The 26,245-nt window shown below is 33.5% G+C and overlaps 1 protein-coding gene across 1 annotated transcript in view; it reads right to left on the bottom strand.

The window, feature by feature from the left end:
* The window catches only part of LOC135144730 (dystroglycan 1), a 254,797-nt gene that overhangs the window by 201,140 nt on the left and 27,412 nt on the right, over positions 1-26,245 (bottom strand). The window lies entirely within an intron of this gene.

The following is a 26,245-nucleotide window of genomic DNA, read 5'->3' as shown; positions in this document are numbered from 1 at the left end:
ACTTAATTGCAATCCGAGCAATTTATTTTTAATGTTTCTAGATTTGTACATACCATTCTAATAAATTTCATTGTAGATTTGAAAAACAGTACAACTAGTTCATAATGCTCCAGAAACATTAGAAACACACTCAGCCAAATACGTACACTCTAAATGTTGTCATAAAATCAGCCAAGGACAATTTAATTCCACGATTAACTAAGTTAATTAATAAGTCTCTTACTAACTTCATTTTTCCAACTTGTTTGAAGACACAACCATTTGCTTGTACAAGAAACAATCCTAATAAATTTCAGTAACAGCAATTTACTTTTCAACAATTAATTCTTCATTTAGTAGAAACATTTTTCTCTTTGTCAGCATTTATTTAATTTTTGAATTACAGAAGGTTTTTGATTGCCTGTCAAATGAGGTACTAATACGTAAACTTATTTTTGATAATTTTGATCTTAATACCTCGAAAATAATACCCACATGTTTGCTGACGGTGATAGATAATTTTTTGTTTAAGTCAGTCGCCATGGTTTCCATTCTAAAAATACACACGGTATCCTTATACGGAAAATCTTACAAAATTTCTTGGAACTATTTTACGACAATCCACACAATCTAAAAAACTGCAGTAATATTACAATTGCTTATTATACTTACGTACAGTTTTTCATAGCATACAATATATTAATCTGATCGCATTGTTGAATTGAAAAATTGGCCACACGTCAATACTTTTAACATTTGTGAATTTAATAACAAAAGTTACGTCGACTACAAATTTAGTCAAAGAGTCAGCTGTATATTGTAGATTAACTATTCTTTTGTTATTAACCTTATCATGTCTATAAAGTACGCAATAATTCATTGCACTCCTTGAGAATTATCTGTTACAAAAATGCACTCTTCACGTAAATATTTAAACTTCTAAGAAATAACCTGAAAAGGTGTGCAGTGTGAACAACACATAAAAAGAACAGATAATTATCGCCTTAACGTAGTCCCATTAAGATCGATCCTAATTTGGTTTGAACTTGGAAGTATGCCACTTGCTGGAAAGGTTGCAGTCAGATTAAAAACTTGTTTGAACTACTTCGTCTAAGATCAACCTGTTGTACGCGGAAAAAGAGCTTAGAATTAAATTAATTGATTCAGATACGTCAAGATAAGTTGTAGTTACTTTAATTGGAAATCATTAAACAATTTCATTGATGACTTGATACTCATTTAGATATTCTGTGCAGCGTTTAAAAGTGGTGTCATTGACAACATTAATATGCGACAACTGCTGATAGCACAAATCCGTTTATTGGTTTTGATTGCCGAAGTATTTAAATTGAATAACCAACTTCCTTCTCCGATGTTACTGATTTTGTGCACGCTACTTTAAAGTCAAGACCGTTCATGTTTCACAACTTAAAGCAAAATGTATCATCGACTCAAAGCATCCATTTTTCACCAAACCAAACAGATGCATAAATCCATTAACCGTTCCTCCTAGCAGCCATTTTTCTCCCCACCGCTTAATTGATGAACATCACCCTTAATCGCCAAATGAAATACGATCCCAACTTTCCCACCAAAATTAAAATAATAAACAAATCGTATTTTTGAAGCCCGAATGGAATAACAACCAGAATAACTGTCCAGAATATAAAGCAAAGCGTAAACGAATTTGATTTCCCAAATGATTAATGGTCCAGTCCTGGTTGAACCCAGCGAATCATGTTTCAGAGTTATCTTTCGTCCAGAAAAAAGGACAAACATCCGAAAGAAAAATGTTCAATGACCAACACAATGTTCATCATATAGTAAATGGCACATGCGCTTGATTTATAGCCGGTTTTACATTCAGGGGAAAATATGGAAATGGACGCTGCTTTTCCTTGCCGTAAAGCGTGGAAACGTGAAAGATTTAACCCTCTCGAGTGAGGTAAGCAGAAAATGTTGGTCAATATTCACTTATCCGTGATAGTCGCTTCCAAGCTGACAAAGGAGCGGCAATCCAGTTGGGTGCACTTTATTGTCTTTTGCTAATTCGAGTTGATGGATTAGTTCACTGACCTACTAGACACATATGACTCATCCCGCCATATTTCGCGGTCCATCTAATGTACACACATCTGTTTAAAAATAGTTCGACTGTTTATTTTGGTAACTTCTCCGACTACCGGTTAACATTTAAAATATTAGTCTCAGCGTGATTAACGAAGCAGCCGGCGACTTAATGGGAAAATTAATGTTTTCTAAAGTCCCGCGGAATAATTTTTTCCTGGGAATTCTCGGTTTGGAGTAGACCGTTTTTGGCTGAAAAATCTGAAACATAAATCTCTGGATCAACTAATCTTGCACTTGTCATGCGTAACTGTCTCAAATAAATTTATAGCAGAATATTCGCTTAGGTTAATACTTCGAGAATCCCTTCTGGCGTTCCGGCATTGTTCGCGCGATGTACATCATCAACAAAGGGGATTATGGTGATTGACGTAAAGCAACGCCAGCAAACGTTACAAGCTTACGTCACAGTTTATGTACCGTAATTGCAAATAATAATGGTCATAAAATATTTATTCGGAAAGCAGGCTTGGAGAAGGCATAAATTAATTACAACGAGTCCAGTGGTGGCAGAAGCGGTGATATATTAAGGGGAGTAACATACTTATTGTTATGAAATTTTAAATGTAACTTGCTCACAACTTTCACTATATAATGCGAGGGCGATTTTTTAACAGTTTATCATATACCTATTTTTTAAATTTAGTTGAAATGTTTGTATGATGTAGATTAAAAAAAAATATTTCAGTTATTTATGGAAATTTCGGAACGCAGTTTTCACCACTGTTTTCCGCTTACACAACTTTAGAAATCGTACCAAATATATTTGCGACTTTGTTTGTTCGAACTGAGATATAGTAAAAATCAACGATATATCTGGTAGGATTTCTGGAGTTTTGTTAATTGAAAACAGTGTTGAAAATCATGTTCTGAAACTGCCTTAATTACTGAAATATTGATTTTTAAAAATACGTTATGCAAAACTTTTACTAAAATTAAAAAAAGGATGACTACAAACTGTTTTTAACAAAGCGGCCCTTGCGTTATACATTAGAGGTGTGTTTAAACAATATAAAGTTTTAAGTGAAGTAAATTTAACTACAAGGAAACTACTCAAACTTCAATATTTTAATAAAACTCCACGTCAGATTCTTACAAAGTTATATAGTTTGGGATTTTGTAACACAATAGGGTACAGGGAACTAATTTTAACTTTAAATCCAAATGATATTTGAACAGTATTTAAATTAACTTAGGGCGCACATGGCATAAAATATGATCTGCATTGTGTCATTTCCCTTTGTGTGGTGAGGTTTCCTTCAACAAAAATTTAACCAATGTTAAACAATTCGCACAGTTTTGGACATTAAGATCACATACGTACCAGTATTTTCAGGAAAGATTTATGTCTAGGTGTGACAGAAATTACTGTTAATTTACTATTATTAGACAAGTAAGAACAAAGAAAAATCGTTGACCCAATAGTGATAAGTTTCTTTGTTTCTGTTTCATATTCGGTTACAAAAAAAATCAATTAAGTTTAAATTTGGGGGCATATTATGAGGGTTGGATACTACAAACGTCTTGTTAAAACATACAGGATGTTCACTTCACAGTATTATATTCCCAAATTTTCGAAAACTTGAGATGACCCGTTCTTCCCTCATTATTTTTTTTTTACAATTCTAAAAAATATGAGTGCATTGATAAACGGTCTGTATAGATAAGACAAAGATATCTAATAGTGTGCACGTTTTAAATAATATTTATTTAGCAAAATTTTCAGGTGACGTCATCAATTTTTTGGGAGGGAATAAACGGATAAAGTTGGATTAAAGATTTACCATGCTTACGATAGCCTTGAAACGTTTGGAAGATTTCAGATTAAAATTTGTATGTTTCATGTCTGTGAACGCAGACAAGCACGCCCATGTCGTTATAAAAGTAGATTATCGCTCACACACTTTACACCCATGTGGTAGTGGAGCTTTCCTCTTACTGGTAGAGTACTCAGCTGTTACCACACCGAGCTGTCAAGCAATTCAATTAACTTCCTGAACTAAGCTCACTTTTCGTATACATATAAATATAATTCTGTATCTTCACGTTGTGCAGATAGATATTCAAATTCGTGTAATAAATTTTCCCTCTGTTTGGTCGAAAAAGTGTAAGACACGTAACATGACAGTGAGGTATCTCCAAACCATTTTAAGAAAAAATCTTTTGCAAACCATCCAATGGGTTCATGAAACACCACCAGAACGACTCACTCAAATTGCAAACTGTGGAATGTTTATACTTCTTACATTTTGTTTGAAGAACTTCAATAACGACCCTAGAGAAATTAAAATTTTTTAAATTAAATGATTTCAGTAATAGAAATTACTATTTTTTTGGTTGAGTAATATTTTGATATCTAACAACAATTTTAAACATTTCTCTGTATGTATAGTGACTGACTTTTGGAAACAACAAATAAAATCCATACATTTTTTCACCATTTTAGACAAAAAGGGAAAACTGCATTGTTGTATTCCGTCAGCCTTGCCGGAGTTATAGAAAGCAAATCAATTGTAAAGTTTAAATATAAGGCAACAAATTAAAAAAGCTCTCAAGCTCCAAAACAAATTTGTTTATGCTGTAAAATATTTTTCTCTCAACGTAATTTTGTCTTTGAAATTAGAAATTAGGGACTTTGGAAAAAAAACTCGATTTACCACTTCGACAAAAGCATTTTAAATGTGAATGTTGTGATCTTGCAAGTTGTAAACGATACTGTAAAACTCTTTGAACATAATATTACTCACTTTATTATAGTATCCATTTACTCAATTAAATATTTCAAGCATCATAAAACTGTAATTCAAACTATAAATTTTACAAACAAGTTTATGAGCCCATTACAGGTCCAGGTTTCTCTCTTTTTTAAAAGTAGTAGTTGTGCCAAGTGCTCTTTGACTTTTTCGCTATTAAAGCAACAACATTGCCACAGTGTAATATTTTCATGAGCACATGAATGCTGAATTTCTTTAGTTTTGTTTCTGGGGCTTCATTAAAATCCAGCAAAACACCACGAGATAAGATAGTCGAAATTTATTACATGTATGCCTTTTTATGTTGCGACCTACGCTAGAGCAAATTACTAAAATAATTTCACTGAAAAGACGCTGAAGATAAAAGAGAAGAGGGGTAGAAACAGAATTATTGTCTTAGATAAAAAATCTGCTTTTATTATTAGAAAAAATGTTCTTTATTCATTAACTCCCATTAAGACTTATAACTTGCACGAAGGTTTTCATTAACCTAAATAATTACCATATTTTTTTCCGTAAACTTGGCGTTTATAATATTGCTATTTTTTTTTGTCCATTTTCAAATTTTGTTATGCGTTACACGACAGAAAAATGATTAATAAGTATAATGTAATGTCATTAGTGCAATTTTTCACCCACATGCAATAAAATCAAATAAAAGGATCACGCAACTAAATGCTTGTAAGTGCATAATGTGTAAACATCTAATTCTAGCCTCCCACCCAGCGTCAATTCATTCCAATAAGCACTAAAACTTATCCACGATGGGAATTTTAACAATAGAGCAAGATATACCCAAAAACCTTATTTATTTACCCCTAAACTCGCCTTTGTAATTTTAATGAGAATTTCCCACGAGGTCTATTTTAAAGAAAGAATCTGTGAACAAAAGGTGCGCTTTCGGTGTTACGATTGTAATAAATCCCCCTATTTAGAAAAGCGTTATATCGACACGAGCTATTTAATTGCCTACAAACTGAAAATGGGAAAAATAATGGGACACGCACCTGTATTTATTGCGAACGACCTGAAAAAGCTGCAATATAAATCGCGTTTACGTAAGAATGATTAATTCGAAATAACTTCAATCACAGCTTCATAAATTTGTTAGCTTAACCCACATCATAACTCGGATTTTCACTTAGCCATATGGAGACGATTAAAAAGGTAAATATTGGTCAAGTAAATGAGTCAACGTAAACTGGAAAGTGTATATTTAGTGCCTACGGCAACATTGTGTGCATTTCGCTGCAGAAAACTGCATGCCAGACAAAACAAAATTTGTTAGTTTCGCAAAAGTTGAAAAGCGCGTTAAAACGGTAAATAAAATGGATTTCGGAGTTTAAAAGCATCTGGTGTGCACGTGGGTGGTAATATTTTCAATTTACTACCAGAGAAAACGGTGTTTATATTAATCCTACTACACCCCGTCCACCCCGACGAAGATAATAACGTGGAATGAAAGCAAGGGAGTTAATTTTATTGGATTTTCCTTCCGCGAAAACGGACGTTTTCATAAAATAAATCTTATTGTTTGTGCGGTCATTATTTTTTCATTTTTCATAATAATTAATGGTAATGGATGTTTCTGTTTCTGTGCTTCAAAACAGCGTTTATCGATTCGCTATTTTCAGTTAAGTTTTTCAGACGCGTAATTAACTTGAGCCCTTGGGCTTTTGAGGTTGAGCAAATCTATCAAGCATTTTTCTATTTACAAAACAAATGTTAATTTAATTTCGCTGAGAAAATACGACGATGATGAAAACAGCAATTCGACATCGGCGCGAGGAACGCGAGTTCTCTCGTTTCCCTCTGCGGTTTGACAATTACGCAGGAAATTATTCATGTTATCTCAAAACAAAAGTAAATAAGAGGCGCAGAATAATTTCCGGAACAAATTGAGTATTAGTAACAAAAACATTTCTGAAACAAGTGTGTGGTCGCGCGGACGGCACTGTTGCCTCATAAAAATATTCCCTGAAAGTGACGGAGCCGCTCCGGAATTTTAATTAGATTTCAGCTGAAAGAAAACATTGACGATCTTACCCTTTTACGCGCGAAAAAATTCATGAACCGCCGACAAGTAATTTATATTACGACAAATAATTTAATTTCCGCGAGTGTCGAGGCTGGAGTTTTCAAAGAAAAATATAACGATTATGAAAGTCGGGCGACCAGACCGACAATTTTCGCTTGCAAGAGTGACACGAGATTCGAATTAAAAACATCATTTTCCTGAATGGCTTTTACAATCCTTACTTTTGGAATAATGGAGACATTACGAGATGCAATTTGAGTCGAGTAGTTCTGGTTTTGCAATACACGGATAAGATCTAACGTTTGCGGGTGTTTGATCGTTTGTCAGTGGCGGAGGAAGCGTTCGTGAAAACTTTGGATGATTTGTTTGGAGCTTGGTCGAATATTCGTGGTATTCTGGTGTTCAAGGGTTCAAGGTGTTATAAACGATTTATAACAAAAATAAGCAAATTTATGGGATGAAAAAAAAGGCATTTTAAGATATTTTACCATTGGAAGGGTGTACAACAAATGGCAATAATATACAGTGTTTACAAAAATTGATACTTCAATCTTTTAAAAGGAACATTTTGTATTTTATTACTACATCTTCTTAGCATTTTTGTTGTCTTTTTTTTGTTAAATATTTTCCCTATTTAAAGTTGATAGTTATTATTATTACGATTTTTCCTTTTTCAAGAAATACAGCGACATATTGGAAAAAAGAGACTAAAAATGATAGCAAGATGCAGTATTAAAATGCACGGTTTTCTATTTGAAAAATACTGAAAAATCGATATTGAAAACTGTAACGATTTCGAATTTTTTATAAACCCCTATATTAAAATTTAATTGCCACAACAAAGTGTTATCTCTGTTTACATCTTCATAAAATATTGCAACACAAATAAAAAATAAATTTTTGCGTTGTTAAAAAAATTAAGAAAATTGGAACAGTATGGCAAAGTAGCATCAGAATGTCCAAAATAATCTATTGCTATAAAGCCTAATGTTAGTGTTTTATTTTTTACAATATTGAAAGAGTCTTGAGTGCCAAAGTTTTTTTTTTTAATTCGAGAGTTTTGGAAAATTCTGACCTGACCTGTGTTTGAGTTAATTTTGGGACCCCGTTTGTTTTTTTTTCAAATTTAACACAATCTTGAGGTTCGAGGTATTCCTGTTTGAAAAGAATTTGAAAGTGCTTTGGAGTTTCTAGTATCTTCTCTTATAATTTCATTAAATTTCTTCGAGGATACGTCATTTACTAAAATCAGTCTTCCCTTTGCAGGTACTAGCCCCACTCGCCCACATTCTGTTTTCTTAGAGAATATGTCATTTGCCAAAATCGCTCTTATTTTAGCAGGTGCTAGCCCCGCCCACCCACCCTCTATTTTCTTATTAGGTATGCCATTTGCCGAAATCCATCTTATTTTAGCAAGTACTAAACCCCGCCCACTCTGTTTTCTTAGAGGGTATGTCATTTGCCAAAATCAGTTTTATATTAACAGGTACTAGCCCCGCCCCCCGCCCTCTTTTTTCTTTTAGAGCGTATCTTGTTTGTCAAAATCAGTCTTATCTTAGCAGGTACAAGCCCTGCCTACTCACTCTTTCTTTTCTTAGAGGGAATGTCATTTGCCAAAAATCAGTTTTATCTAGTACTGATGAGTAATCTGTCTCCGTCTGTGTCTGTGATTTAGGATATTTCCGTACTGGTAGATATCCTAAATCTGCGCCAAATGGAACCAGGAAGTTTGCAATCAGGGAATTGTAAAAAAGATTCAGTAATATTTAACATGACATTGTAAAATCAGTTCCCAGCTCGTTCTGCAAACTCTACATTTGTAAAATCGTTTACAACGCCGTAATTGTGTTAATAAAAACTCTTTTCACAAGTTATGTATCGAGTAATAATTACATATAAGCAAAATAATTATTGTTTTTGTTGATTTGTTTTTTTCTTTGTGATAACTTATTCTGCCAAATTTTAGATTTTTATAAAATTTTAGTAGTAGTTTAAGTAAAGAAGCACTTTTTTGATACTTCGGAAACAGCCGTTTCCATCTTCAGATTTGATTAAGTATTTTGTGAACTACGAGTAAAAATTCCAACAGATTTTACAATATTTTTAGCTACTAAGTTCCTACCTTTTTCTTTTGTGGGGTGTACAGTATATATTCAAATTGTATAATATCTCTTTATCAACGGACTTGTCTGTTAAAGTCAAAAATTTTAAATATAACGTGTCCACACATTTCACTGTATAACAGGACAGTTTTTTCAAAAGTTTGCCTTGTTTTTTATTTTGGTAAAATTTTTCATTACGTGTCTTTAAAAATCAATATGTATTTAATTTATTTATGGAGATTTCTGGACAGGGTTTTCACCACTGTTTCAACTTACAAAAACTCTAGAAATTACAAACAAAAAATGATAGACTTTTTTATCGGAAATGAACTAGAGTAAAAGCAGTTTTTTTCGACACAAGCTCATTTCAAAATTTTGCCAAATAAATCCTATTAAAGTGCAAAATGTTACGAGCATACGCTTGAGGTTCATCAATGCATTTATGTATATTTTGTAGAATGCTTATAGAGAGTAGCTCAAAAAAATTAATGAATAAGGCAATTATGTTATTGCTCATAACGTGAAAAGTTTCAAAATCTAATTCTACAACCATTGTAAACTTCGCACTGGCGTTCATTTAGGCTACAAACATTAACTAAATGAGATGACAGCCGTCACTTTAAAAATCAGTTTAATGAAATACCCTACATATTTTGACAATACTTTTATAGTTTTCGGTCCGCCGACACGTTTTTGGAGTTATAATTTTTCTTAACATGAATTTATTATTAATATTATTATTATTATTTTTTGTTAATATATGTTTTGCATTAAAGAAGAACTCAACGCCAGCACCTCAATTAAGCAAATTAATTCAGATTAAATAAAACAAATTAAATAAAAACATCTTGTAAATCTTCGAACAGGTTCTATTTCTGCAGTGAGTTCATTCATTAATATAACAGTCGCTTTGACTCTGGCCGATTGCTGTAAATGAAGTCAGAACCGATTTTGTGAAGAGGAAGTCAAAGATCATGGGAATTGTTGAACATTGAAGTAATCAGGAATTGTAGTTAGCTGTGTATAAAATATAAATACATTTTATATCGCCATGAAAAGTGACAAGTTGATCTATGAAAGCATGTGCTAATTTCAAAACACCAGTTTCTAAGATAAATTGTCAAATTTTGTTCTACAATTTTGATTTTTTCCCAAAAAACCCCAAACGCAGAATTAAAAATATGTGTGCTTTGATAAACCACACAATATTTTGGACACTGTATAATCTAGCAAAATTTTGAGCAAATGTTATTAAGTTTTTGGAGAGGATGAAGAAAGAAATTTTGACCATATTATAGTTATTTACTACCTTTACCATAACCTTAAAGTTCTTGTAAAAAGTCATAGCAGTAGATTTTGTGTTTTCTACGAAAATGAGAAACGAAGGCGCGTTAATAAACCACAAATACAAAGCACATTAACACTTAAATGGGATTTATCTCGCAAAATTTTGAAATTACGTCATCAAACTATTTGTGTGGATGAACACATTTTGGCTGAGGTTAAACCATGTACACGATAGTTATAAAATACGGCCAAAATTCTGCAACAATGAACTCATTAATTTTGGAAATCACGGGTCTAATAAAATCGCCAACCGCGATGATAATAAAAAAAAGACCAATTTTTTCGTATCGGTAAAGTGGAAAATTAAATTACAAATTTTGTTGAACATACATCAAAGATCTATTATATGTCCAAATTTCAAATTGCTTCCACAATATGTGTCTTGTCTTAGTTAGGTTCTCTTTTTTTTTCAAATTTAACCATTAAAATCGATTCCGTAGATTTTCGACAAAATCTCTCTAATCTACGTTCTTCCTACACGGAAAGCTACAGTTGTTTTCATTTGCATGAAAACAAAATTTGTTGATCGGTCTATTTTTCTCTTTAAATTTGTGAATACAACAAATCAGAAGCTCGGAACCAGTAATTATCACCAAAACAATATTATTGTAAACGCTATATAAAGATGTTGCCCTAACATCCTATCATTAACGAGACACTGGTTTCATTCAAAAGACTTGCTATATCTCTTAGCATCTGTAAGAAAATGTGGTCGCGCTTTTTAATTCGTCCTTATTTGTCCTTATGGTATTATAGAAACAGGTTTGAAATTGTATTACCTTCACGATACATTTTAAACAGGTTCCGTTTGATGTATGCGCATATGCTCTCCATACAGTGTTTGTAAAGACCTATGTACGTTAAATGCAAAGGTGTTGAAAGAGCAATCTCTCGTCAGTAACAATGTACTCTCAAAAAGTTTCTTTGAAAGAATAAACATCCACTTATGTGATTACGAAAGTTAACAACAATTAGCCTGCTTTAGCTGTATAAGGCCTTCTTCTACCGCAGGGTGCACCCACGCGCTTTTTCGAATGTTTACACTCGCTTAAGAATCGTTTCCTAATAAAACCACACAAATTTAATCCTTTTACTAAACGCTAACTCTTACGAACAAATCAGCCGGTTCATTACATACCCAGATTATTATGTAATTCTCGGTCGCATTGCGTGTTTGGCTGCAATTTCCACTTTGTAGAGGGCATGAAACCGCAAGGGAAAGACGAAATAGCTGCATTTTCCCTAAAGGAAAAAATAATTAAGGTGTGCAGAAGTTAACCGGCGAGATTTATGCGCTGGCTGCATGTTAACTTTTACCCTCCAAGTTAAATATTTGATGTCCCCACCACCCCTTTCATATTTCATCCTAATATTCGAGATTTCCCTCATATAAGGAAGATTCCCGACCGGTCCTTTTGATGCCCGCTTTGAAGTTAACGACCCACTTCCAGCCTTCCACGTTCACGCCCAAATAAAGTTCCCTTTGCATACGAAAAGTAAACGATAATTTCACCGGATCTGGAATGTGTTGAACAAAGAAATAATCAAAAGATGCTAAAAGATCGCACGGATGGTTTAGTAGGTGAGATTGAGAAGTGTGTTTGTGAGAGAATTTTTGCAAACTGAGTATAATAAGTACAAAGAGTTAGAAGATCCTTAGATTTATAAAAAAGACTTGTTTGGAGAATGAAAAAGGGAAGAAGTGAAGACGACAGTCAGTGTCTTCACAAAGGGAAAGAAGAATACCTATTTAACCATTTCTCTGAAATAGGTGGGGTGTAAGCTCATATATGTTATTGAAGTTTTTTTTATTTGGTCAACCACATAATATACAGGATGATTCACGAGAAATAATGAGGCTGAAAAAATTTTTCATGCAGCCAACAATACTTTGCAGAGCTTACGTAGATTCAAAATTTTATTTTTAATAAATATGTAAACACAGCAGCCATAAATTTCGTCAGTTTCGACATTAACATTATAAAAACTCAAATAAGAAACATTCTAACGGAAAAGATGCTTTAATAAAAAAGAGAATATAAAAACGAAATAAATCAGTTAAGAAGATGTTCAAAATGCTGTCCACCACTCCTTTCGTATGCGTCAATGGGGTTCCAGAAAAATTTTCTCACTCTCATAAGCATCGCTGGCGTTACAGATCTACAAAGGGCAGTTGTTCAATATTCCAGATTTCCTCTACTGTTTGGTAGACATGATATTTGACTATTCCCAATAAACAGAGATCTAGTGGAGTTGCATCAGGACTCATTGAGCCCGTACCTATCCATTTATTTGCAAAGATTTGAGTGTAAATAGTGTCTCACGTCTCTGTGGAAATGTGGGGGTGCGTCATCCTGTTGAAGCCACATGTTTTGTCGTCTTTCTAAATCTACCTCATCTAACAACATTGGCAGAATGAAAGAAAGAAAGTATGGTCCGATAATTTTGTTCTCCAATATTCCACACCAAGCATTTGTTAAATAAACTCTTTGAAAGTGTCCTGCGCGAATTCAGTGGGGGTTATTTCTGGGCATAGTAGTGACAATTATGCTTATTTACAGCCCCATGTTGCTAAAACATGCCACATCACTGAAAAGCACATTTTCCAAAAAATGTTGATCTAAAATGGTTTGTTCCCGAACAAATCGACAAAAATTAAGTCTTTTAGGGGTAGTCTATCTCTTTAAGCTCTTGGGTGAAGGTCATATAATAAGGATGGAACTTATTTTCCTTGACAATTCTGCAAATAGAAGACTGGCTAATCCTGCCCTTCTTGCCAATTTGTGTTGTCCCACATGGGGTTCCTCCTAAAGAATTTGAATGACTTCTAGTTCGTGTTCCTTACTGGTAGCTACCCTTTGTTTTGATAACTTAACGGGAGGCCAATTAGCTCTCACCTGATTCTCCAGTCTTTTAAAATTCTTGTCAGCAGGCGCTCTTCTCTCGGGGTATCAGTGGGCATAAACACGTGCAGCAAGGGGTGCATTCTTCACATATTCTCCATACACTAAAATCGTATCTGTCTTCTCATCATTTGAATAGTTTATATATTTCTCCAAAGTATATCTAGGGTCTCTAAGTATACATTTTGCACAAATTGTAATGAAATTTTAATTTGTCAAAAAATGACAATGACAATGATTTGTGAGCATCGTGGATTCAAACTATGACTTAAAAGAAATATAGCGAAGTAGGCTAAGAAAAGTAAAGTTGGTTGCATCAAAAATTTTTTCAGGCTAATTGTTCCTCGTGAATTACCCTGTATATGCATGGTGTCAACTTTTTTACGTGGAAATCAATACTAATAATTAAATAATTTACAAATCTAGTATGAGGATTCAAATTATTAAATTCAGGGTTTCTATAAATGATTATAGGGTCGAATTAGATCATGAAAACGTGACGTCTCTCAGTTTTGAACTTTAATAAAAACCCAAGGACGCACGACAAATATCACACGCATCTGTATAACTGCTTGCCTATATGCTTCATATCTTAATAAAAAATAAAACTAATTCATTACAATAGAGAAGAAATAAATTTATTGCGATTGAACATCACAGGAAAATCCGGTATTTCAGTGGTTGGTTAAAATCGTAGTTAACAAACCATGGTTACGCTTTTACTAAAACTTTAACCAAGAACCGGTGTTTCAGTAGCGAAACTTTCTTAAGTTGGTATTACGAGTTCAAAAGAGCATGGGCAAGAATCTAGATACTCCTGTAATCTTTCGTATTTGGAACGATATATAAGGAGATGACACGGACTGTCGACTGTTTTTAATCTCACTTTTGTCTTATTTACGTTTTTTTCCCTTGAAAAATATTGTTATATGTATTTTAATTGAAATATAAAAACTGCAAAAAAAATTGGTCTAAAAAGTTTAGACAGTACTTCCCTCGCTGTTGGAGACGTGACCACTGCATGCCTAATATGTTTTTTTTGCACATTTAAGATAGGATTTATTTAGCAAAATTTTCAGGTGACGTCATCAATTTTTTAGGGGGGGGGGAGGAGCAACTACATTTTGACTAAAAATTTACCATGGCTATGATAACTTTAAAACATATCCCAGATTTCTGTATAGGTATAGATGAGAATAACGTCATGTCATGTTTGGGCTCTCGCAGCATTTTTGATCTTACTAATACCACATATTCGTTCCTGAATTTGAATTAAGTGAATTTTATTTCTAACCAAAGAGGTGTATTTCTTACTTCTTATATCTGGTCGTTACCTTGTTCCAAAACTTACTTATCACTTGAAATATATTGACACAGATACATAAATATGTAACATTGTTACATTGGGATTGCCAAACACCCTGCTCGGGATATGATTCCATCGAGGCCATACCGACAGTAAGGATAGTTGCGGATACTGCAGGGGCTTCGTTGTGGCAAGAAAAAGAAAAAGAACCTGTGACATATTTCTCCCAGCAAAACAGTAAGTAGTTTTATTGTATTCCTTAGAACACCTCACTCGTGACAGTATAAGTATTTATGATTTTTTTAATGCAGATTATTATTTGTTACACAATCTTTTTGCTTCGATTGATTGGGAAGCAGAGTTGGATGTAAATGAGAAATTTGATGTTATATTAGATTCTTTTCACTGATGATCTTTTTACTCCAAAGGAATTAATTAAGAATCTCATCCTAAATTGTTTGATAAAGAAATCGATCTGTTTTTGGAAAAGGCTAGCACAGCAACAACAGGAATATAAAAGCAACCGCTTCAATTGGCCCTGATGGAATTTGAAGCGTTCTTTTAAAAAATTGTGTCTTTACTTTGACAACCCCTCTGCTCATGTTATTTGAAGCGTCTTTTCGCAGTGAACTATTTCCTGACTTATGGAAAAGAACTACGTGATACCGATTTTTATGTCTGGCATTCAGGACAACGTAGAGAATTATAGAGGCGTGTGCAACAAAAAATTTTGGAGTGTATTGCCTAGAAACAACTTCAGTGCTTGTCTTCCTCGATTTTAACAAGAAATCAATATGATTTTATGAAGGGTAGATCGTCTCTGCCAAATTTGATTTCTTATTCTGTGTTAGAAGAAAGGTTCAGATTCATTCTGTTTACACGGATTTTGCCAAGGCGTGTGACGGAGTGGATCACAATATTTGGATTTCACCATAACACAGTGAGCTGCTTGTTATCATTTTTATCGGGTAGACAACAACAAGTTAGAATTGGAAGTTTCAGATCTAATAGGTTCAATGTCATTTCGGATGTGCCACAAGGTACAGACTGCGGTCCTATTCTTTCCCATATTTTTATTAATGACTTGCAATTCAGCTTCGAATTTTCTGCTTTATGCGGATGATTTAAAAATTTTTAAGAAAGTTTGCAAATTGCAATTCGATTTGGACAGTTTGCAGGTATGATGCCTAAAAAATCTTTTGCTTCTGAATATTAATAAATGCTATGCCCTTTCTTTTTGTACTCACAATTTGCCGAACGGATCTATTATCTTTTTATACAATAGATGATGTCACACTTAAGATTGTGGATGTAATTAAGGACGGGTGTCGTTTTCGACTCTAAATTAACTTTTAAGAGTCACTATAGTCTGACTTTTAAAAAAGTAAAAGGTTTGAAGTTTTGTGTGGTTCGTTGTCAAATATTATCAACGTTAAAGCACTTTATTGTTCACTTGTGCGTTCACAGGTTAAATATTGCTCATTTATTTGGCACCCTTTTTTTAAATCAATTCACGGCTTCTCTTAACAACTTTTTACAATTTAATATTCTATCACAGTTCAACACAATACAAAATACGCGGCAACGCATCTTGGACTTAGTTCTGTCTAACTTGAAATGCCAGGTTGATAGTGCAGATTTTGATCTTGTTGATGCCGACGATCATCACCCTTCTTTATCCATACTTACGGTTTTAGAGACTCCATTACGTGAATTTCCATTAAATGATATGACTAATCAATTCAACTTCAAAAAAGCTGACTTTCGATTGCTATATGATTTGCTTGGGTCAACCAATTGGGACTTTTTAGAGGCTAACATTGATGTTGATAAAGCATGCTCACTTTTCGATAAGCTTCATGAAAATTTTCTTCTTACTGTTCCAAAATCGGTGCCCAAACGTAATAGTCACTCCTGGCCTCCCTGGTTCAATCAGGAAATCATTGCAACTATTAAGGCAAAGGATGCTTGTCACAGGCTGTATAGAAAACGCAACACTGATTATTACAGGAATTTATTTAAATTGTATCGTTCTCGGTGTAAGCATCTTATTAAGGCGTCGTACAAAGAATATATTCACAGAATTGAGAACAATATCTCAACGGACCCTAAATCGTTTTGGGCATTTGTTCAATCTAAAAAGGGGGGTACGAGGATTCCTGGGGTGATGCATTTTAATGACTCACAACTTACTTCACCAGAGGAAATTGTAAACGCGTTTGGTGAGTACTTTAATAGTGTATACATTGCCTCCAATGATGATATACCTATGTCCCTCTTTTGCCTTTGACAAGTCGAGTCAACTATTTGTATCTATTGATTCTCTAACTGAAAATGATGTTTTTCTAGCCTTGAAAAAGTCAAAGAATTCTTGTACTGCTGGGTTGGATGGCATTCCTAGTTTCCTCCTGAGTGACTGTGCATGTATCTTTGCCCATCCCTTGCTAAAGATCTTTAATCTCATATTAAAGCAATGTAAAATGCCTGATTGTTGGAAAAAGACTTGTATCTGCCCGGTATTCAAAGCAGGTGATGTCTCTGATATTGATAAGTATAGACCCATTAGTTTGTTATGTAAATTTGCAAAAACATTTGAGACTGTTCTGTATACATACATTTATTCTGCTGTCAAATCTCATATAACTGAATATCAACATGGTTTTTATCAGGGTAGATCTACGATTACAAACCTGGCGTGTTTCTCTCAATATGTTTCTGTTTGTCTTGATAATAGGGGTCAAGTTGACACTATTTACACGGATTTTCGTAAAGCATTTGACCAAATTGATCATTATGTCTTGATTGCTAAATTACAACAGTTTGGATTTTCCACTCCTCTGATCAACTTTTTCCGTTCATATCTAACGAACAGAGTCCAAGTCGTTAAATATCGTAACTTTTATTCACAACCATTTTCTCCTACCTCTGGTGTGCCGCAAGGGTCGAACTTAGGTAAATTATTTTTTATTCTGTTTGTTAATGATATTGTTGATGGTCTATCATGCGAGAAACTTTTATATTCGGATGACCTCAAGTTGTTTATGGAGATTAAAAATATTAACGATAGCGTGACTCTTCAAGCTAATATTCAGATTATTTTGCAATGGTGTATTCGTAATCGTTTATCTCTTAACCAAGACAAATGTTTCGTTGTGTCCCATACAAGAAAACTTAATCCTAGTATATTTCCTTACACCATAGCCAATACTGAGTTACATCGTTGTGACAATTTTAAAGATTTAGGCATTACGTTTGATTCTAAATTCAATTTTGTGAAACATATAGATGATGTAATAGCAAAATCTTTTAGGATGTATGGTTTTGTTTACAGAAATTGTAGCGAGTTCTCAAATATAAAAACTTTATGTAATTTATATTTTGCGCTTATTAGATCTAGATTGGAATATGGTGCTATAATTTGGTATCCCTTATATGATGTGCATGTTAAAAATATCGAAGCTGTTCAGCGTAAATTTCTCAAATTTTTATGTTATTGTGTAGATAAAGTTTATCTTGAAAGGGGATGTGATCATGCTGCACTTCTGAGTAGGTTTGAATTTCTAGCTCTCCAGGATCGGCGCAATATTATTGTCATTAAATTTGTTTTTAATTTATTTAACAACAAAATAGATTGTCCGAGCCTTCTGGATAAATTTAACTTGGTCGTACCTCGTATTAATTCGCGCCAATCTCAAACTTTTTATAGTCCAACATATAAGACAAACGTATTACGTAAATCTCCAGTAGTTGGTATGTGTAATAAGTTGAATGAAATATCTACTCATTGCGATATACATTACGATTCGCTATCGGTTATAATCAAATCCTTTTTTTGTATTAGTAAGTAGTAAGATTTATATTTTGTAGTTTTGTGGGAGCTTTTATTATTAATAATGGCTCATGTTATACTTAAGTTCACTGACTTTGGAATTGTATGTTATTTATTTACTGTTTGCGGTTGATTTGAGCCTAAGTTAGTTAAGTTAAGTTTTAGTTTTCCTTGTTATTGGGTGTAAACCTGTTAGGAATAAAGCCTTATTATTATTATTATTATTATTATTATTATTATTATTATTATAAGACGGATATTGAGCTTTTAGAAAGAATGCAAAAAAAGTTTCTACGTTTGGTGAATTTAAAATGGGTATTGCACATTATCCAGGAAACTATGGAGTCGCCATGGAATTGTTTCAATTGCCTCCATTACACATAAGGAGAACATTATATAGTTGTTACACTTACATGCAAGTATAAATTTTCATTTACTTTCATCTGAATTTTTATCAAAGTTATCCTTTTATGTACCATCTTCACATCTCTGTACAACCAGAAGTGCAAAGGTTTTTCGAATATCGGTTGCTCTTACAACTCTGAGTTTGAACAAAGCAATTAGGCGAATGATGCAATGATTGGGTAAACTGTTAGCCGTTCAACAGATATTTTTTTAAATCGTATATACACATTTAAGAGGAAAATTTTGTATATTTTATTTAGAAACTTCTATCTTAAGAGCTGATATATATGTTTATTTTTTTTATGTAAATAGAGTGTTCCGTAACTAAACTAAACTAAAAAGAAAATATTCCTCAAAAAGAAACACTGTATAACTGAAAATACTTTTAGACTGTGTTGCTCAAAGAGCCGTACAAAAACCTTTAACTTTTTGTATCTCCAAAATTAATGGATCTTAGAAGCGCTCAACTTAAAAGTAGGAACGTCAAGTTGCACTGTAAACAAAAAAAAAATAGTAGAGACTGGATGGTATGTACAAACGATAAATAGTTGTATGAAAGAGGAAATAACATTAAAGAGATGGAAAAAGCGTTATAAAAGTGTAGCGAAAAATATTAAGTGTAGACTAGATTTTACGGTGGGCGTTGAGAGAAGAACAGAAAAAAATGTCTGTGGCCAATAAAAAAGGTTCGGAAGCGTTAAAAAATCTGCACATAACGTGTGACGGACAATTTTCTAACAACAAAGCGTGAAAGACAGGAAAACAAAAACAAGTTTTGGTTGAATGGAACACAAAACATGTGTAGAAATATGTATATGGCGATGATGCGTGAAAATAATGAAATCATAGGATATTATGTGAAAATTATTGTAAAAGGGGAGAGGAACAGAATGGATGCAAGAAGTGCAGAAGTAATAGCAACGGGCAAAATAAATGCTGTACACTGCATTAATGTATTTTGTATTTTTGATATACGAGTACATAAAAATATCGGTCTAAAAACAGTATGCATTTTTTGTTATACAACATAAAAAATTAGTATGCAATTTACATATACAATCAGGATTATGAAAAGTTCCAGTTTTTATTTAAATAATCTGTGTGACCCTGTGAGACCAACAGCAAAAAAATCACAGTTTGATAAAAATGATTTATTTTTAATATCATTTTTATGAAACACTAGCGTCAAAATATTTTCGGAGTCCATAATTATGACCCTACGCGTTTACTCTCTTAGTTTCATATGGTTGGGTTTGTGGCTTTTGATAAAAAAAGTATAAAACACGATAAATAAATATACCGAACTCGTAAAGGTCATTGAACAGAAATTGAATTTCATTCACCAGCAAAGTTTATTTTCCAATAAAAATGCAAAAGCGTTTTGGTGTAGGCAAATATCTAACGGTGTGATCACTCAGATGTTGGTAAAAAAATAACACAATTGACAGCTTGTTCGAGCACACAATTGAACAAGCAATCTCGATAGTGTTGTTTTTTGTTTTTGGTGACTGTAAATTATGCAGTTTTATTGACCGCCGGTTGATTGCATCTTCAACAAAACATGTTTTGCAACAATTTACTGAAATATGTAAAGTCCAGGAAAATCAAGGATAAATTTGCGCAATAGCGAACAAAACATTTACAACGTAAAATAATGTATTAAAGGCCGTAAATGTCATAAGGCAAAAGTTTGTTTCGCTTTCGGAGGGTGCTGCGACACGAGTGAATATTATATACGCACCGAGTGTAATAAAATGTTTGTGTGGAAAAGAGACGTTTACACAAAAACAGTCCTGCAGAACATGTTAACAGATTAATTTTTCTAACAGTTACCTACTCTGTCGAGTCTACGACCTCATCAAACATCTTACATTTTCTTTTTTTAAAATCACCAGTATAATTGTAGCCTGATGGTTTCTGTACCAAGTGGAATTATCTAGATTAGTAACTTCTTTATGCAAAAAATCCCTACATTCTCATTACCTGCTTGAGTAGCATAATTACTTCAGTGAGTAATACCCTATAAACAATTACAGAGGCCACTATTTTTGCTCGAAAATGTTGTCTTCTATTTGTAATTAATGTTACTTTCTTCTGCACTTACCAGAATTTATAAAATACATAGGCTGTAATTTAATAACGGGTGTTCAGTTGAAAAAGTCATTAAGTGGACCTTGATTTATTGTAAATATTGTGAAGCATGTCTACAATAATCTTAAAATTTAATCGATGACAGCTGACGATGTGGAATGATACAACCTAACCTCACTTTTTGGTATAAGAAATTAAAACTTTTTAACAAAAGCTCTGTTTTAGAATAATCACATACACCTAGAAATGCTGTCACGTTTTTTACACGCTGTTGAACATTAGATTAAATCTGGTTTTTCTGTTGGTTCCAGAATTTATAATTTAAAGAGTTAAGAGAATCGTTTACTATAAATTCATTCGAAACGAAATATATCTAATAAAGTTTTACGACGTAATTAAAATCTTATAAAAACAATCGAAACAACGATTACCGCTACAAACCGGTGCGTGCTATGAATAACCACAAAGAAAACTCCTCTTTTCCACCGATTTATTGCTCGAAATGTGTGTTAGAAAGTCTTAAGATCTTACAGGTCGTAAAATGTTTGTACGATGTGGTCGCTTCATGTCGAATTTGTGTTAATTTCACAAAACTTACCTACATCATGAATGAACGTACAATTTAATTAAAGCATTACGTGACGCAGTAAAAATAAAATATGTGTCAATGAGCTTTTAATAAACATAGCTTTAAAGTTATTTCTACAGAACTTCGCCCCTGAAGTGTAATCCTACAAATTCCGCTTCTTTAAAAAATTTAAAAAATTGATTTTACGATTTTCAATTTTGTATTAACTTCTATAAAGTAAAAACTAACGGCATAAATAACACCCTCGTAGCCCCTGCACCAAGAACTTGTGCTTCCAAGTTTGGATAGTGTAAAATATATCTAAAACAGGTAACCAACAAGGAAAAAATGTCCTCTGAGCATTAATAATAAGTTTAAGTGCAAGTGTTTATCTTTATACATAGAAAAAATGTCACGGAGAAATTAGTTTGATTTGAATGAATTTATTTCCTCAAAACACAGGACTAAAATTATTAATTAAGCCACAATCGAACAAAATGTTCTGAATATTATAAGTAATTCTTATTTTGTCATTATTAAATAAAGATGCGTATTCTCACATTTCCGAGAAAATGGGGTGACGCGTTCTTAATTTGAAAAATGAAACTGCCAAGTTTGGTATTATAACGTGCGACAACATGCTATTATACTGTGTTAATTTTTTTTGCGAAAATTTGGACGTTTAGGGAAACAATTCAAAGCGAATCTTAAACCACATACATAGAAATATATTGTTGTATAACATTTAAATCATTCTAAAATAGAATTCTTTGACATGACGTCATCCATTGTTGGTGAGAATGATTACCAAATTTTGGTTAGCTATTTAAGCACCTACATGATATTCCTAATATACATGCAAAATTTGACAACAATCAGTCCAGTAGTTTCGGAGGTTACGTGTTTAATAAAAATCTGCACAGACGTCAGACAGACAGACAAACAAACAGATGGAAGCGGGAGATCACTTTTTTCGTACTCTAGGGGTCATGAAACATCGAGAAAATATGAAACTGGCAAATCACCCGATGGAGTCGATTACTGAACTTCCCTAGCTTACGCTCGGGAATTAATAAAAAAGTTCTTTAAAATCGATAACAAATTCTAATGGAAAGTGATTTAATATCATTTAAAAATTGTAATTAAAGACAAAAATTCAGCCTCACCTTCCAGTTTAAGTGTTTATAAGTCGTGGAACTTCGCTAAGATCCAAAATAGCACTCCACCAAAGCATCACATCCAAAGCCACACTTTCGTAAGCAAGAACTCCCTAATAATCCATTTCGTGAGTAATGAATAAACATGTGGCTTTCGCTCGGATCTGTAACGTTCTGTACCACAACATCCTATTTTTATCACCGTTGCGTTGTCTCGACATTTCGTTACGTGTCCAACAGGTTAGCTTCTTGGCCCGAACAATTCAAGAAAATTGTGCGCAAGTGAAATTAAACACGTTTCAACTTTAATTAGCTCGCTATTACATGTTCCCTTGATGGCTGCGCAGATCTTGCACTTCTCAGAGACAAAAACACGACGATAAAACAAAGTTTTCAAGTGATTTCTCGGATTTGTCGAAAGCTGTCGAAGCACCGACACCTTTTGCATGGAAGTGTGGCCAGGTGCGACCCTTGGGATTACGACTTGACCCGAAATTCGCTCCTTGTAGCCGACGGGTGATGCATAAAAAGTATTTTTTTTTGTCGTGATAAGTTTTATTGGAATATTTAAGGGTCGGATGTGGTATTGATGGGTCGCAGCTCGGGTTCTTGATCAATAAATTCTACAGATAAGACAAGATTTAAAAATAGAACGAGTTTCGTTAAAACAAATAAGTTTATGGGAATTGTCAATGAGGCGTCTGATAACAGCAAGGCAGGGGAGCTTTATAAATAAAGCAGTGTCGATTAATTGGGATTAAAAATAGAGCGGTGACGTGGTGCTTGAAAAAGCTTAGCTTTCGCTGCTTTAGAAAAAGTGTAGGGACAGAGGCCATCAACCATTAGTTAATTGTTGGAGATAATTTAAGAATTTATCGGAAAAAATACGTTGGAGGTGGCGACGATAAGCGAGGTTTCTGTTTCGCAGGTGATGTTATTAACATAAATCAGTCAAATGTCATCACCTATATTTATCTCATTCTATTGTCACAGCCCACATCTGATGATAGGCGAGTTGACAAATAGCTTAAAACCGCATCCGCTTATGGTCTTAAACACACAAAAAATATTTTCAGAGTCACCACTTGTGAAAGATAACTACCTACCTCTCATAAACTGATACAGATACAGAAAGTCGCTGTTTACTTCAGTGGTTTTACACGTAGGTAGGTAGATATGGACATTCGAAGCTATGTAAATGTCTACGATTGCAATTACCTATTGAATCACAGCCATGTTTCTATGTCTTTTATATATCAAGTTCAAGTATAACAAAACGTTCAAACAATTGTCAACAGCAACGTAGTTATAGTTTTTCAATAAGATAATTTCCATTTTTCTATTCTTTCTCAAGATATAAGGCGATGGAATTTTATCTGAGGTACCCTGTATGTATATGTCATCATCTTCGTCGGAGGCTTCTCTTGACAGTTTTTAGGTTTATTATCACAGGTATAATTTTATCCCTGTATTTTCGCCCAAGGGTCACTTTATAATCGTCACTAACCCTGCTATTGTCTCGTCTAACTCCTCATAATCACATCATAAATTTTTATTGGATACATAAATACCGTTCTGAGTATACATCATTTGATTTTTTTGTGTGCCTGGTAAACATGATGAACCACTCAAAATGAAACCAAATTATGTATATACGAAAGTTTAATGAAAATATTTGCTCCAAAAACAGTGTTCGTGTGTTTTTTAATCGAACGAAAGCTCATCTGGTCGATTTTCTCCTTTAATGAGGAAATAATTATGGAGTTTGCCCTAGAGATAAGTCAGCGCAAAATATATATTTAACATATCTAAACAGACGTTATAAAACGATTCACGAGGACGAGGAAATTCCTCTGTTGTCACCTATTTGCCCATGAACCGCTCCTGATATATATGTATATGGTATATACCCATATAAATATGTAAATTCAATTTAAAAATAATTTTATAAATATCCATTTTTATCCCGAATAGCGGTAATAGCCAATCCTCGTAACGACTCTGAACTGAAAGGCGATATTTTTCTTTTCCCACACTGAACTGTATGAAACCCCTGAAATATATGCATGCGTGTCGAGTGAATTCCCCTAATTCCGGCGGGTTTTCCTGCTGAAAGCAGCCGAAATTTCGTGTTTCGTTGTATTCATTTTTCGAGGCGCGTTGATACTTCCTGCATTTTGTGTTATGCTTAAAGAGAGTTTGAGCACTTTTTGTTATTGTTCGCATTAACAGTCTTTGTGGCCATGTTTCTGGCTTTTCATTAATGATTCAGAGCTCACTTATATTTTTCTGACAAATCGAATTTTGAAAAATCTTACGAAAATCTCTATTTTGACCAACGCAGGGCCAGCAAATCCAAAACTATAGAGTGAATAAATAACACAATTGCGAGTATCACATTTGCTATTCAACCATTCTGCTTAAATGTCTGTCGGCATCTGCATATGTGAAATACAATTTCGCCCAGAGCTGTTTCCGCATTTCTCTTAACACTTCTATGTATCTATAAATATACGAATTTTACTTCACAACGCGCTTGCTTTAAGCCATATGTTTATTTATTACTTTTCTTTGCTCCGTCATTACCTTCATCGATTTACAAAGTGTTTCCCTAAGACTGTAACTTTTCGATCTCAAAAAAGTACTTTTATCTAAATTAAAAGTGCGTTATTAAGAGTAATAGATATTTATTTTATTAGGAGTTTAAGTGATACTTTGTGTGTAGAGTATGGACGATTAAACGCCGAGCGATAGCGAGGCGAATTATAAGTCCATACGAGTCACATGAAGTCACTTAAACTCCGAATGAAATACAATATTTTATTTTCAAAGGATTATTTCCTATCTTTTTGCTTCATTAAGGAATTGCCTTGATTTCACTTACCATGGTTACTATGGTTGACAACCACTATGATTTTCACATATTTATACATCGGCGGAGTATAAATGTTTTATTTATACGCCGGCGGAGTATAAGTAGTACTTATACGCCGCTCAAAAACGGTGTCATAGAAATGACACTTAAACCCCGGTAAGAGCGTCATATAAGTGTCAGTTATATGACGTTTGAAAATAAATTTTTTTTTTGGAAAATAACGCGAAATAAATCGAATGAAGGTTTATATTTTATGTATTCCTGAAAAAACTGATGTTCAAGATTTTGGTATCAGTCGTTGAAGGTTCAAGAGTTTTTGCGCCGTATTTTACTTGAAAATTAAATAATAAGCAATAAATGAGTTCAAAATTGGTATATAATATAACTAACATACTCTGTTTTGTACACAATATAGAGGTGTCCCAGACTTTACCCATTTATTTTCCTAATAAAAAAGTTACAATACAGGGTAAGTCCTTAGTGAAACACTGTTCTAACAATGACTTTTCTTTATCGTTCTTGATTTTATAAACCCAAGCAAACAATTTATATGGAAACAAGATTTCTGACGCATCCTTACTTTGTTCTAATTCCCACACCATTCACAATTATTTATGTTCCAAGTGGGATAAAAGCATCATTACCGGCGAGTATAAAGTTCGCTCACGATTTGCTGCTAGTTGAGTTGAGTAAACACACGAGTATGATAATAATGCGGTATCCCTCGTGAAGCATATTTACTTTAACGTCAACTTTAGATTAATT

Source organism: Zophobas morio, unplaced genomic scaffold (assembly GCF_036711695.1).
Source record: "Zophobas morio isolate AGI-343-1 ecotype UQ-CSIRO unplaced genomic scaffold, CSIRO_AGI_Zmor_V1 ptg000108l, whole genome shotgun sequence".
In the NCBI taxonomy this organism is placed as follows: Eukaryota; Metazoa; Arthropoda; class Insecta; order Coleoptera; family Tenebrionidae; genus Zophobas; species Zophobas morio.
This window is presented reverse-complemented; position numbering and strand designations above follow the sequence as displayed.